At 43.0% G+C, this 14,282-nt stretch overlaps 1 protein-coding gene across 7 annotated transcripts in view; it reads left to right on the top strand.

The window, feature by feature from the left end:
• Window positions 1-280: 280 nt before the first annotated feature.
• Window positions 281-14,282, top strand: part of FHIP1A (FHF complex subunit HOOK interacting protein 1A) — a 307,163-nt gene continuing 293,161 nt past the window's right edge. For all 7 annotated transcript variants that reach the window (XM_062199501.1, XM_062199496.1, XM_062199497.1 and 4 more), the window contains exon 1: window positions 281-593. The gene's annotated coding sequence lies outside the window, so the exon portion shown is untranslated. The remainder of the gene's footprint in view (window positions 594-14,282) is intronic.

Below are 14,282 nucleotides of genomic sequence, written 5' to 3'. Positions count from 1 at the left end.
TTTAAGTTTCTGTGGAAACTTTCTCTCCGAGGCTCCTCCCCCTTCACCTTGGAAACCAGCGCGGAGCAGGCGCCTGGCTCGGCCAGTTTCCCGGGCGCACCTGGAAGCCGGGGCCGGGGCGGGGCCAGGGCGGGGCAGAGGCGGGGCCTGGGCGGGGCCGGGGCGGGGCCGGCGGCGCGCTCCCCGGGGTCCGCCCGGCAGGTTGGGCCCCGCCGCGGCTCTCGCCCCGCCCGCGCTCCCGAGGGCGCAGAGGGGCGGGGGCGAGCCCGGTACTCGCACGGCTCCGGCGGCCGCTGACGCACCGTCGGAAAGTTGCGCTCCGACCTTTTTCTTCGCGGTACTCCTGTGGAGTTTGAGCCCGGCCCGGAGGACCTGGGCCGAGAGCTGGGAGCGGCGTCCAGCCGGGGCGCGGAACACGGTGCTCCGGACGGGGTGAGGAGCCGCCTCTGCCTTCCTCGCCGCGCCTTGGCGTGGGTGGCGGCTCTGGGGGCCCGCGTCCCCCGGGGCTGTGACATAAACTTTCTGGGCTGTTCGGAGACGCTGGTCCGGCGAGTCCCACACAGCGCGGTGAGGAGGAGCCGCGACGCTCCCAGGTACGTGGCGAGCTGACCCGAGCTTTGCGTTTGAAGAGGAATTGTTTGGGGTCGGAGGGGCAGGGAGAACCCCAGTTCCTCTCCCTGCTGGGTTCCCGGCTTGGGCCGCAGGAACAGGTACTGGAGTAGGCGCTGGCCGGGGATCGTCCCGCTGGGAGTCGCCGCGTCGGGCCGGGGCGCGGCAGCGCGGAGGTGGCTTCCAGGGCTGCGGGCTGCGGGCTCCGGGACGGGACGGTACTCGGTGACTGACCCTGGGGGAGAGGGGACGGCTTGTTTTTGCCTGAGGAAGATGGCATCAGGGCTCTCCACCCCTTTTCTCGGTCCCTGGGGCCGGAGAGCCTGGGTCCCGCGGGAGGAACGGGCGAAGGCGTAGAGATCAGGTTTTCCTCTCCAGACCTCCTGGCGGTGCGGCTCGGAGGTTTGCGGCACTTTCCTGCTGTGAGGACTTGGGTGGCGGTTGCTCAGTTTCCTAAATTCTCTGATGAAACTGCGTTCAGGTTGTGGTGGTTGATTGATTGATAGTGGGTGTTTATCCGTGTTTTCCCTGGCACCAGCAACGCTCCCTTGTCAGTCCCCGCTCGGCCGGTGAGCAGAACTATTTGCTGTCTTATTTCCAGCCGGGCCAGAGAGAGGTGTTGGTTGGGGCGGTAGCTTTCTCAGTCTGGAACTTTGGGAATCACGTGAGCAGGTCTGGTGAATTAGCCCAGTTCTGTTCCAGCCGCCTGGACCCATCAGTTCCTAACAGGTCCCGCTGCCGTCAGTCAGCAGGTGCTGCAGCCCCAGGAATGCTAGGGCCGGGAAAGATCTTCCTCTAGAGGAAAAGAGCCCTATACTGAGGGGAAGAGACGGCGTTCAGGAGAGGAGTGTGAACCTGCTGCCAATTGTTGCTTCCATGTAGGCTGTGCCGGCGCCCTTTGCTTCTCTGGAAAGGCTGTGCTATCAAATTCATCTCATTAAGAGGTCAGCTGCTCCCTGCTAATAGGCACAGCAGCCCTGATGAAATTATATAGGTCACTGAAAAATAATTCCTGCTTAATCACCTTTATCCTGTTGGTTAACGAGAGAAAAGATTTCCTCTCTTAATGTACCGTGCTTGCATGTCAGGGTCACCTGCCTGACCTCAAGTTCACTTGTGCACCTGATGTTGGACAGGACTGGGTTTTCTGAAACTACTGTTTGTAGAACTTCGGTGTTCTTTAGACACAAATTGAGCGGAAAATTCAGTCCATAAATTTACTCATTAATAGAGCATACTCCTTAGCGTTGGATAACTTTTCAGACAATTAAGGGCTGATTTCTGGTAGCTCTAATCAATCTCTTTTCACAAAGCTCATAAGAATTGTGTCCATGCCTGTGTTGAAATAAATTAAGTTTGGGGTCCCATTTTATTTTGTCCTGTGGCTCTTAGGAGTGGGATTAAACAGTATGGCTGGATGAAAAACGCAAGAGAAACTGTGCATCTCTAAAGTAGATCCAGAGAGTGAGTTAGAGTGATGCAATAATTTAGGTCCAACTTCCCAGCTAGCTTCCTTGCCCCTAACGTAAAGATACTAAGTTGTACCACTTCTGCTGGAGGCCTGTGAGCACTAAAAATGAATGTTCTCTCTATCTGTAGAGTCAGAGTAGTGCTAGACAGTTCTGTACTCTGCTTCCCAAGTGTATGTACTTCACAGCACGTTCTCTGCAAGGCTCTTTCTTTTTAAATTTTTATCTCTTTGGAAGGGGAGAGAGAAAGAAAGAAAATATATTTTCCATCTTCTGGTTCATTCCTCATATGCTTAGAACTGCAGGGCTGGGTCAGGTCAAAGCCAGAAACCTGGAACTCAACCTGGTCTCCCACGTGCTTGGCAGGAACCCAAGTCCTTGAGTCGTCATCTGCTGCCTCTCAGGTGTGCATTAGCAGGAAGCTGGAATAGGAAGTGGAGCTGGGACTGAATCCAGGTACTCTGATATGGGATGAAGTGTCCCAAGTTGTGTCTTAATCGCTGTGCCAAATGCCTGACCCTGCAAAATTTTTTTCTAGAATAAGACATTGGTAGAAAATGACTACAAATCAAGAAGCAGCTTTACAAACATGTTATTATAGAAATATGGAGGTAGGGGCCAGTGCTGTGGTGCTGTAGGTTAATCCTCTGCCTGTGCAATTGGCATCCCATATGGGTGCCAGTTCTGGTCCCGGCTGCTCCTCTTCCAATCCAGCTCTCTGCTGTGTCCTGGGAAAGCAATAGAAGATGGCCCAAGCACTTGGGCCTGTGCACCCACATGGGAGACGTGGAAGAAGCTCCTGGTTTCGGATCGGCCAGTGGATGGAAGACCTCTCTCTCTCTCTCTGTAACTTTACCTCTCAATTAAATGCATAAAAATATTAAAGAGAGGTAAATATTGGAAGAAACTCCTCTAAGAGGTGAAATTATGCTTTTAAAAAATACAGTTTGATATAGAACTTCCCCTCTCCCTGAAAATATAAAACCAAATTGTTTTCTCTGGTCCTTGCATAGGCACTTGACATTTATTCTGTGTACATTTGTCTCATAGGCCCACTGAAGATGTAGACCCTCAGATTCTAGCCTTGAAATACAGTTTACATATTCTTTTTTTTTTTTTTAATTTTTGACAGGCAGAGTGGACAGTGAGAGAGAGAGACAGAGAGAAAGGTCTTCCTTTTTGCCGTTGGTTCACCCTCCAATGGCCGCCGCGGTAGCGCGCTGCGGCCGGCGCACTGCGCTGTTCCGATGGCAGGAGCCAGGTGCTTCTCCTGGTCTCCCCTGGGGTGCAGAACCCAAACACTTGGGCCATCCTCCACTGCACTCCCTGGCCACAGCAGAGAGCTGGCCTGGAAGAGGGGCAACCGGGACAGGATCGGTGCCCCGACCGGGACTAGAACCTTAATTCTCAGCAAGTTCCAACTTAGTTTTTAGCTCAGTTAGGGAAACATTCAAGAGTGACCAAAATACTGGGACTTCTCTTATAGGGATCTTTTAGTAAGGGCATGACTGATGTGGACATTTCTATAGTGTTTTACGATGAACGAAGTGCTTCTGCAGATGCCACATTTGTGATTTGTGATTCTTGTATTTTGCAATGGGTGCTTGACTACGTAGGAGGAAAAGAGATGAGATTTAGAGATAATAAGGGACTTTTATGGGCATACTTTGATCCTGTATATGGTAGACTCAGACCATGCTTTTAATTTTTTCCTTATTATATTTTGTGAAGTGGTTAGATGTGAAATGGAATATTATTAACCAAAATGTGAGCTCATGTGGGGACAGGACAATAGGACTCTGTGTGTGTGTGTATGTGTATGTGCACGCACGTGCGTGTGTGTGTGTGTCTGTCTCTGTACTCTTCATATCCTTAGCATTTTTACAGTGTAGCAGTTAAATAAAATTGAACCAACTTCTGTTAAATTTGAGAGAGTGGTGAGTGAATAAATGTCCTAACAGGTTAAGTAAGGAACTTTTCGTAATGTCTAAAATGGGGGGGAAAAAAACCAGGAAATAGCAATATAAGCAAATGATTTATAAATATGGAGTAATTGCCAGAAGAAATAGCTGCAAGAAGTGAAGGGCCTTTTCTGGGGGACTAGAACTTGGGTGAGTTCTACTGCTTGGGTAGTCTGCTCTGTACAGTATAATATTAGATGGAATTTTATACTGTGTGCATGTCTATTTTAAAAAACCTTTGACAAGTATCTGTTAGAATTTTGGAGCTGGTAGGGACCATAGAGATTGTTTATTCCCTTTTGCAGATGAGGAAATTGAGTATAGGAGTTTAATTGCCCAAGGTCATGTAACTGTACAGACAGACCACTCTCCCAGCACAAGTTCTCATGTTTTCCCAGGCAGAGAGAACTTTTCCCCATGTTAGTAGTTCCTCAGTTTACCTTTTAAGTCAATTCTTTTTCCTCTTACTCTCTACTTTTTTTTTAAGGTTTATTTATTTATTTGAAAGTCAGAGTTACACAGAGAGAGGAGAGGCAAAGAGAGAGAGAGACAGAGACAGAGAGAGAGGTCTTCCATCCGATGGTTCACTCCCCAGTTGGCTGCAACGGCTGGAGCTGCGCCGATCTGAAGCCAGGAGCCATGAACTTCTTCCAGGTCTTCCACACAGGCACAGGGGCCCAAGGACCTGGGCCATCTTCCACTGCTTTCCCAGGCCACAGCACAGAGCTGGATCAGAAGTGGAGCAGCCGGGTCTTGAACCGGCACCCATACGGAGTGCTGGCACTTCAGGCCAGGGCATTAATCGACTGCGCCATAGTGCCGACCCCGTTACTATCTACTTTTTTATAGTTTTTGAAAAGGTGACAGGACTATGAATTAAAAAGCAGTTTTCTCCAATTTTTCATATTTCCATTACGAAAATGTTTTAAGTATATTTAGAGTCTGCAAAATCTGAACTTTTTTTGTTAATTCTGTATGTAGTTTGTCTACAACTATTTAGAAGCTGACAGTGCTGTTTGATTAAATTTGGTAAATACTGGAATTTGGGCTTTTATCCTTGGAAGCTGTCATGAAGGGGAGGAGCTAAGGGGGCCTTCCTAGTATCCATATGTTGCTTAATTTTTAAGAGCAAGGATACTGTTTTGTTCTAAAAGAGAGGTAGCAGCAGGAGATATTTAGAGCTATTATAAAAGTTAATACTCTGAGTTTTCAATTTTCTTTATAAATGCAGTTTCTTCCCGTTCTCCCAATATATCACTAACTTAAAATAAAACTATTTAAAAATTTTTTATTTTAAAAACTTTTTTAAAAATAAATACTTTCTCTGATTACACATGTAATACATACTATTCAAAATCCAAACATTACAGAAATATTTGATGTTGAAAGTTACAGTGCCCTGTAATATTCTGGAGAAACTGCTATAAATATATATTTTCTGGAGTTTTTTTCACTTATAAAAATATACTTATTACTATTGTGATTATTAATAAAAACTGGGGTAATATCGTACAACTTTCAACTTGATTTTTATTAGTTTTAAAAAGATTAGTTTTTTTTTTTTTTTTTTGAAAGGCATAGTTACAAAGAGACAGGGAGACAGAGAAAGATCTTCTGTTTGCTGGTTCACTCCTTCAAATGGCTGCAACAGCTGAGGCTGGGCCAGGCTGAAGCCAGGAGCTCCATCTGGGTCTCCCATATGGGTGGCAGGGGCTGCTTTCTCAAGCACATTAGCAGGGATATGCATCAGAGGCAGAGCAGCTGTGACCTGAACTAGTGCTCCACTGTGGGATGCAGGCCTCACACATGGGGACCCTTCATTTTTAACTTGAAAATATTTCCATGACTGTACATGCAAACTTCCTCCTCTTTTCTTTTCTTTTTTTTTTTTTTTCTGGCTGTGTAGTATTGCATTGAGTAGATATGTCAAAGGTTAAAGAATTTCCCATTGCTGGGAATTTGGGTTCTTTGCCATTTTTCTATATTAGAAAATATCCTTAAAATTATGTTGTTTACCCGAGTGTTTCTGTAGGAAAGGTTTGTAAAAGAGTTACAGATATGGAAATGTTAAGTTTCCCTAATTTGTACTTTGTCCAATAGTGTTGTTTCATTTTCAGTTATTTAGCATTTCAGTTATTTTAGTTTCTTTTTTGAATGTGTAAGGTTGAAGTTAAAAATTATTAATACATGACCAGGCACTGAAAGAAGAGTTCCTAATAGAAAGAAGTGCTGAGCTTTTAGGTAGAGCTCATCTCAATTTTTTCACATTTCAGGTTCCCGTTGGTTTTAATGTTTTCCCCAAGAGAAGATAGTAATTGATAACAGCTATAAAAATACTCTGCAGTTGTTGGATGATCTGCTAATTAGCTTTTTTTTTTTATATTTTCATAAGAGCTTTATTCTAGGACATGCCGTATAGGAGTTCAGAAAACCTACTAGGTTTTGTGGAATGAAGAGGGAATGTGTTTTAGTCCCTTTCCTTTTTATCATTAAAGTTTACCTCTGTTGAAATATTGGTCGTGGGTCAATTTTAGTATCCTTGGGCTTGTAGAATGTACCAGGATCTGATTTCTCTCTTGTGTGTGGGAAATGTGAAATAAGATACTTTAGGTAAATTTCATGGCTGGGGCTCATTGAGACAGGAACATTTCAGGAATTCTTGTGGCAAAATTTTTATTGACCATCCTAAAGAGTTGATTAGTATTTTAATTTAGTCCAAACTATTTTCATAACCATTTCACTAGAGGAATATATTTTATTCCTCAAAATGAATATCCTCTGTTTTGTTTATGTTCATGGAACCTTTATTTGCAGTTTATTCATTTTAGGTTGAATTTCTTTGTAATGTATCAGAATGCGTATAGAAATGCATATTTATTTACAATAACCTAGTATATATTGTTTGAACAAATAGAAGAAAGAAGCCCTAAGATTCCAGTCATAAAGTACTGTAGGAGAAGGAGAAATATGGATTACCCTGTTTTGATCAGTAGACGTTGTATAAATGTATTGAAATATCTCCCTGTAGCCCATAAATATGTACAATTATTACTAAGAAATAAAAATATTTTCATATATAAACTGTATATAATATACACATTCTATGTCTACATACACATGTATATATCCTGTACTTATGCATGCATAAATGTATAGTGACGATTCAAAGCATTTTTTTTTCTTTATTTTTGACAGGCAGAGTGGACAGTGAGAGAGAGAGAAAGAGAGAAAGGTCTTCCTTTACCGTTGGTTCACCCTCCAATGGCCGCTGTACCGCGCTGATCCAAAGCCAGGAGCCAGGTGCTTCTCCTGGTCTCCCATGTGGGTGCAGGGCCCAAGCACTTGGGCTATCCTCCACTGCGCTCCTGGGCCACAGCAGAGAGCTGGCCTGGAAGATTGGCAATCGGGACAAAATCTGGCACCCCGACCGGGACTAGAACCCGGAGTACCGGTGCCGCAGGTGGAGGATTAGCCTGTTAAGCCACGGCGCCGGCCTCAAAGCATTTTTTTTTTAAATGTCAGAGGCAGATATACACATGCACACACAGATACATATATACATATGTAGAGAGAACACCCATTTGCCAATTCACCCCACAAATACTTGCAATGGCTGGGGCCCCACCTGGGAGCTGAGAACTCAATCCAAGTCTCCCAAATGGGTGGCAGGAACCCAACTACATGGGCCATCACTGCTGCCAGAAGCTGAACTCGGGTACTCCCAGTTGGACCCCCCTACTGGCATCCTGACTACTAAGCCAAAGGCCTGCTCACAGGCATTTTTTTTAAAAAAGATTTATTTATTTATTTGAAAGGTAAAATTATAGAGAGAAGGAGGAACACACACACACACACACGCACACACACACACACACCCCTTTCATCTGCTGGTTCACTCCCCAATTGGCTGCAGTAGCTGAGCTGGGTCAGGTGGAAGCCAGAAGCCAGGAGCTTCATCTGGGTCTCCCACATGGGTGGTAGGTGGCCAAATGCTTAGGCCATCATCATCATCATCTCTTCTTCTTTTTTTTTTTTAAATTTATTTTATTTATTTGAAAGAGTTACAGAGAGAGGTAGAGTCAGAGAGAGAGAGGTCTTCCATCCAATGGTTCACTCCCCAGGTGGCTGCAATGGCTGGAGCTGCACCGATCTGAAGCCAGGAGCCAGGAGCTTCCTCTGGGTCTCCCATGTGGGTGCATGGTCCAAAGAACTTGGGCCATCTTCCACTGCTTTCCCAGGTCATAGCAGAGAGCTGGATCTGAAGAGGAGCAGCTGGAACTCGAGCTGGCATCCCATGCGGGCACTTCAGGCCAGGGCTTTAACCCGCTGTGCCACAGCACTGGCCCCAGGCCATCTTCTGATGCTTTCCCAGGTGCATTAGTAGGGACCTGGATCTGAAGTGCAGCAGTAGGGGCTGCAACTGGTGCTCACATGGGATTCTAGTGTCACAGGTGCGACTTAACCCATTGCACTACAATGCTGGTCTCTTAAGGTTTAACAATAAGATCTTTTTGTTTTTTTTTTTTTTTTTAGAATTTTTTTTTTAACTTTTATTTAATGAATATAAATTTCCAGTGTACAGCTTATGGATTACAATGGCTTCCCCCTCCCATAACTTCCCTCCCACCCGCAACCCTCCCCCCTCCCGCTCCCTCTCCGCTTTCATTTGCATCAAGATTCATTTTCAATTCTCTTTATATACAGAAGATCAATTTAGTATAAAGATTTCAACAGTTTGCACCCACATAGAAACACAAAGTGAAACATACTGTTTGAGTACTAGTTATAGCATTAAATCACAATGTACAGCACATTAAGGACAGAGATCCCACATGAGGAGCAAGTGCACAGTGGCTCCTGTTGTTGACCCAACAAATTGACACTCTAGTTTATGGCGCCAGTAACCATCCTAGGCTGTCGTCATGAGTTGCCAAGGCTATGGAAGCCTTCCAAGTTTGCTGACTCTGATCATATTTAGACAAGGTCATAAAAGACAGAGTGAGGATAGTAACCAATGATCCTAAGAGTGGCATTTACCAGGTTTGAACAATTATACAGCATTAAGTGGGGAAGAGGACCATCAGTACACACATGTTGGGAGTAGAGCCATTGGTGGTAGAGTAGAGGTTATGATTACAAAGGAATGAAGCCCAAGTGCACTAGACAGGGTCTAGAACAAAGGACAGAGTCATTATTAGAGGAGCTAAGAAAGGTGCTGTCTAAGCTACAAGTAATTTTTCTGATTGAGAGGCAAATAGAAACTGATAGAAGGGGCTTGATAATAATCTGGTGGGCTTTAGGCCTTGTAAATTCAGAGGCCCAGACCTATCTATCTCTTCACATGGGGTACATCCTAAGGGAGGTGTGAACCTCCTAGGGGAAGGCACTCTGTTGACTCTCATTACTTGGCTGGCCTGGGAGGAGAGCTGGCCAGGTAAAGGCAGGTGGCATCTCTAACAAGAAATTTATAGTTCTGCCTTCAATGTTGCTGACCCTACTTGACCATCCCCTCAGCTGCAGTGGTCACTTTGGAAGTTGGGCTGAGTGAAGGGCTTTTCAGCTTAGAGCTAATAAGATCTGTGGCTCTGACCTGAAGTCCTTCGACTCCAGGGCAGGTCCATTTCCAGTGATCCAACTCTTGGCAGAGCTGCCAGGGCTCTTCACAAGCTGACTTCTGCTGAAGCCCAGGCTTACCACATTGAAAGCCACTGCAGTGGACTGGCCTGTTGGGTCTCCTTGAGGGCAGATCACTGTACAGATCAGCCATTAATAGGCCTGCCACCCATTGCTTCTGGTGCCTAGCTTTCTTTTCCTCCTGGTTTGTGTTAAAGCAGACCAGAGGATGCAAGTCAAGGGAGTGCCCGTTTCCCATCTCTAATCTTCGGTGGCCTGAACTACAAGTCTATAGTCACAGGCATGTTCTGTAGTAGTTTTTCTAAGGTAGACAATGCCCATGAGGAAAATTATATTCTCACTTTAAAACTTTCTTTCCCTTTGGTCTGAAAGGGAGGTTTTTTCTACTTACTGTATACTTCGCTGATGGCGAAGTGAATCTAGCTATGAGACTATTATTTGAGTTCTTATTTTGGCTATGCTATTGCAGAAAAATGTTAGCCATCTCTTTTATAAGGTCTAAAGATTAAATTGTGCGTCCTACAGATTCCTTCATAATAGAATTAGTTTCCTACCTTGAAGAGAATAGAGAAATGAAAGAACAAGTTGGGCTTAGAATAGAGAAATGAGGGAGCAAGTCCTAGATCGCTTGCTGACAATAGCAATATCACATGAATACTTAGCAAACCGTTTCAACCATTAGATAACAACTTAAGAAAACATTTACCAGAAGGTCCAATGCCTTCTATAAATTTTAAGAATCATGTATTTGAAAACACCTCTTAAATATCTAACATGGTGTAGTTTGTTTAGCCAGTAAACTTAAGCACAACCATCTAAAATGTTTTTAGTTTCTTTCTACCAACAAGTCTAAAACATATGATACACAGATTCAGGTCCCACAAATTAAAATGTATCTTTGATTGATTTTAGCAGCTTAAATTTATGGACAATCTTATCTATAAGCCATTTAAAATAAAACTCTTAATAAAATTTCCCCATGTGGACATACAATATGTACACACATATAATATAGCATAATAGACCAATATAGCAATTTTAATAATAGCTTTTAAAATCTTTAACTCTTTTTGTAGATTGCCAATTGATTTGAATTGCTTTTTCTTTTTAGTAACCTCAGTTAACCATACTTTCTCTCAGTTGGTACTGTTAATACATTATTGGCTTCATCTGTTTACAGAGCCATCCCAAAGTACTGAATACAATAGAAGTGGCTGGAAAAAGTCCATAGGAACCTATAGGAAGACAGCTAAACACAGAACCAACAACGCTTTAGTTTTATGAGCAGCAAATCATATATAACTGTGGATGACAAAAGACTTTAAGTCGCCATGTTTAAAATTATAAACTCATCAGCCAACAAGAGGCACTTGCTTACTTCACAGTATTTTTGAAAGCACCTGTAGGATTTTACAAGTATTTAACCCTTTAGGCCTCTGGGGCTTTCTCATTAAGATAACTATCATATCTAGTAACACAAGATCATTAGACTTTTTAATTCTCAACCATTTGTATTAATAGCATTTTCCGTTATAGAAACTTAAAGTTTGGTACCACACCACATCTTGACAGTACTTCTAATATAATCCAAATAGCCTGATTAGTTGGTGTCTCTATAAGATGAGAGACATAGTTCCTTCGATTTTTTTCAGTTGGGCCCAAACTGGAAAAACCAAAGTCCAGGATTTACTGGAAATTTTAGAGACCAGATTGTTTGAAACTTTGATTTTTTGAATGCCTGTCAAGAATGCCAAGAAGGCTCAAAATCCAAAATATCTGGTTGAAATAAGATTCCTTAAAATCATGACATAACATAGACCAAATTTGATCATTGTTACAAGGTGATTATTCAAATTTTTGAAAAAAGCACATATTTTAATAACCCATAGCTCTTAATAAAAATTCAGCTGTTTTTGAACAATTAGAATTTAACAGACATCAAGAGAACATAATAGATTACTGTAACACATTGCTTTAACAGAGCATCAGAGTTTAATTCTATGTCAAAGAGAAATTGAGCTTCCTGTGATCTTTTGCTGTGAGGTTTCCTTCCTTTACCTTCTTTCATATTGGTGACCATGTTTCTGTGTTTCTGTGTGTAACACATCTTTAAGCATCTTTTGCAGGGCAGGATGAGTGGCAACAAATTCTTTCAGTTTCTGTTTGCTATGAAAAGTCTTAATTTCACCTTCATTCACAAATGAGAGCTTTGCAGGATATAGTATTCTGGGCTGGCAGTTTTTCTCTCTTAGTACCTGGGCTATGTCTCGCCATTCCCTTCTAGCTTGTAGGGTTTCTGATGAGAAGTCTGCTGTGAGTCTAATTGGAGATCCTCTAAGAGTGATCTGACGTTTCTCTCTTGCACCTTTTAGGATCTTTTCTTTATGTTTCACTGTGGTGAGTTTGATTACAACATGTCGTGGTGAGGATCTCTTTTGGTCATGTTTATTAGGGGTTCTATAAGCTTCCTGTACTAAGATGCCTCTGTCCTTCTCCAAACCTGGGACATTTTCTGCTAGTATCTCACTGAAAATGCCTTCTAATCCTTTCTCCCTCTCCATGCCTTCAGGAACTCCTAGAACCCGAATGTTGGGTTTTTTAATAGTATCCTGTAAATTCCTGACAATATTTTTTAGATTTCTAATTTCTTCTTCTTTTCTTTGGTTTGCCTGTTTCCTTTCCTGTTCTCTGTCTTCTAAGTCTGATATTCTCTCTTCTGCTTCGCCCATTCTGTTTTTAAGGCTCTCTAATGTGTTTGTCATTTGATCTATTGAATTCTTCATTTCATTATGATTTCTAGTCACTATCAGAGTTTCTTGTTCCACTAGTTGTTTCATTTCATTTTGATTCCTCCTTAATATTTCACTTTCACGAGAGAGATTTTCTATCTTGTCCATGAAGGATTTCTGTAGTTCAAGAATTTGTTTTTGAGAACTTCTTAATGTTCTTATCAATTTTTTGAGATCTGCTTCTTGCATTTCTTCGATCTCATCATCTTCATAATCTTGAATTGGGGTGTCTTTTTCATTTGGGGGTGTCATAGTTTCTTCCTTGTTCTTGTTAGCTTGGTTTTTGCGTTTGTTGTTTGGCATGTTGGAGATATTTGGTTTCTTCACTGTGGTGTTTTTTCTTGTTACACTATGGCTCTATATTAAGTGGACTGTCTGCTTTCAGTGGAGCCTTAGAGGCTTGAGATGAGTGTGGACTGAGAGCTGTGTTTGGTTCCTCAGGGTTGAGGGTGTGTCAAGGATGACACTCCCAGGTTAGGTGTGGTAAATCTCTCTTTCTTTTTTTGATTTAAAAGGGAAGTAATTCCGCACAGCTGAACGTAATTGGAGGTAGTTAGCAGGCAAATGATATACCCACAGGAGCCAGAGATCGGAAGCTCTTTCCCAAGGACCACACAGGGAATCTCTGCTGCCCTCAGTGTGGGCTCCAATTCTCCTGCAGTCTCCCACTGGGTTGCCAAGTTAGATGCTAATCTCCTGTTATTTCACCCCTCCCCACAGAGTCAGGTTTTTCTGCTAGGCTCAGGGCTGGTGCAGACCTGAGGTCGCCCTGCTTATGACGTATGTCCAAAATGGCGCCTGCTCTGTCTTGCTCGCCTTTGAGAGGTGAGCGGAGAGAGAGAAACTTGTGTCCGTATCAGTCACTTTTTTTATTTTTTTTCTCTCTCTTCTAGTTAGCCTGGTGAATTTTTCCCCACGGAGTTTCAAGCCTCGTTCCCTCTAGCCTCCTCTTTCCGCTTGCCTGCTGGTGTCTCGGGCTATTGTGGTTCGGCTCACCTCGCGTTCCAGCGCTGGTGCGTTGAGTCTGCCGCTGGTGTCCCGAACTTGGGCTCCCACGCTCTCCACGCAGGTCCACTGTGAATCACTAGTTCCGGAAGAGTTTCCTCTGCTGTTTCATCCCCTACTCTTCCTTGACCCTGCAGTATCTCCACTTATATTAAACTTTCTCTCCCCCCGGACTAAGTGTGCTTCCTGCCTATTCCGCCATCTTGCCTGTTGGGATCCAATTTTAGAATTTTTTTTGAAAGGCACAGATAGAGAGACAAGCAGGCAGAAGAAGCTTCTATCCACTGGTTCCTTTCAAATTGCCTGCAGCAGCCAGTGCTAGGCAGGGCCAAAAAAACTAACAATAAGATCTTAAGCCGGTCCTTTAACAGAAAACTTTGAGTGCCCTCAAAATAAAGATTATATCTGCCTATATTTATTTTATTAAGAAAATGTTTCTTGTTTTTTGTTATGTCAAGTTTTCTTAATAAAACAAGAATTTCTTAGGAAATCGAGAACTTTATGATTTGTATATATTCATATTTTGTGGGAAAATATAATATACTGTATTTTTTTCATGATTACTGTCTATTCTTTAAGACTGTTACTTTTCTGATAAATTGAATGTTTAAATACTATGCTTTGTGTCCTTTAAAATATTTGTACTTTTGTCATTTTAAGCAAGAGGTGGTAGTTTGTAAATGCTTATGAAAAACATCTGATGACAGGATGGTCTTGATTTGCTTCAGGGAACAGTAAATTACCTGATATTTACCTGCTAGTTATATTAAAAACATAATGTTAATTTTGTGTCAGCTTGATTACATTTGACCTCT

Source organism: Lepus europaeus, chromosome 8 (assembly GCF_033115175.1).
Source record: "Lepus europaeus isolate LE1 chromosome 8, mLepTim1.pri, whole genome shotgun sequence".
Classification (NCBI taxonomy): Eukaryota; Metazoa; Chordata; class Mammalia; order Lagomorpha; family Leporidae; genus Lepus; species Lepus europaeus.
Note: the sequence above shows the minus strand (reverse complement) of the source record. Positions and strands in the feature narration are given on the sequence as shown.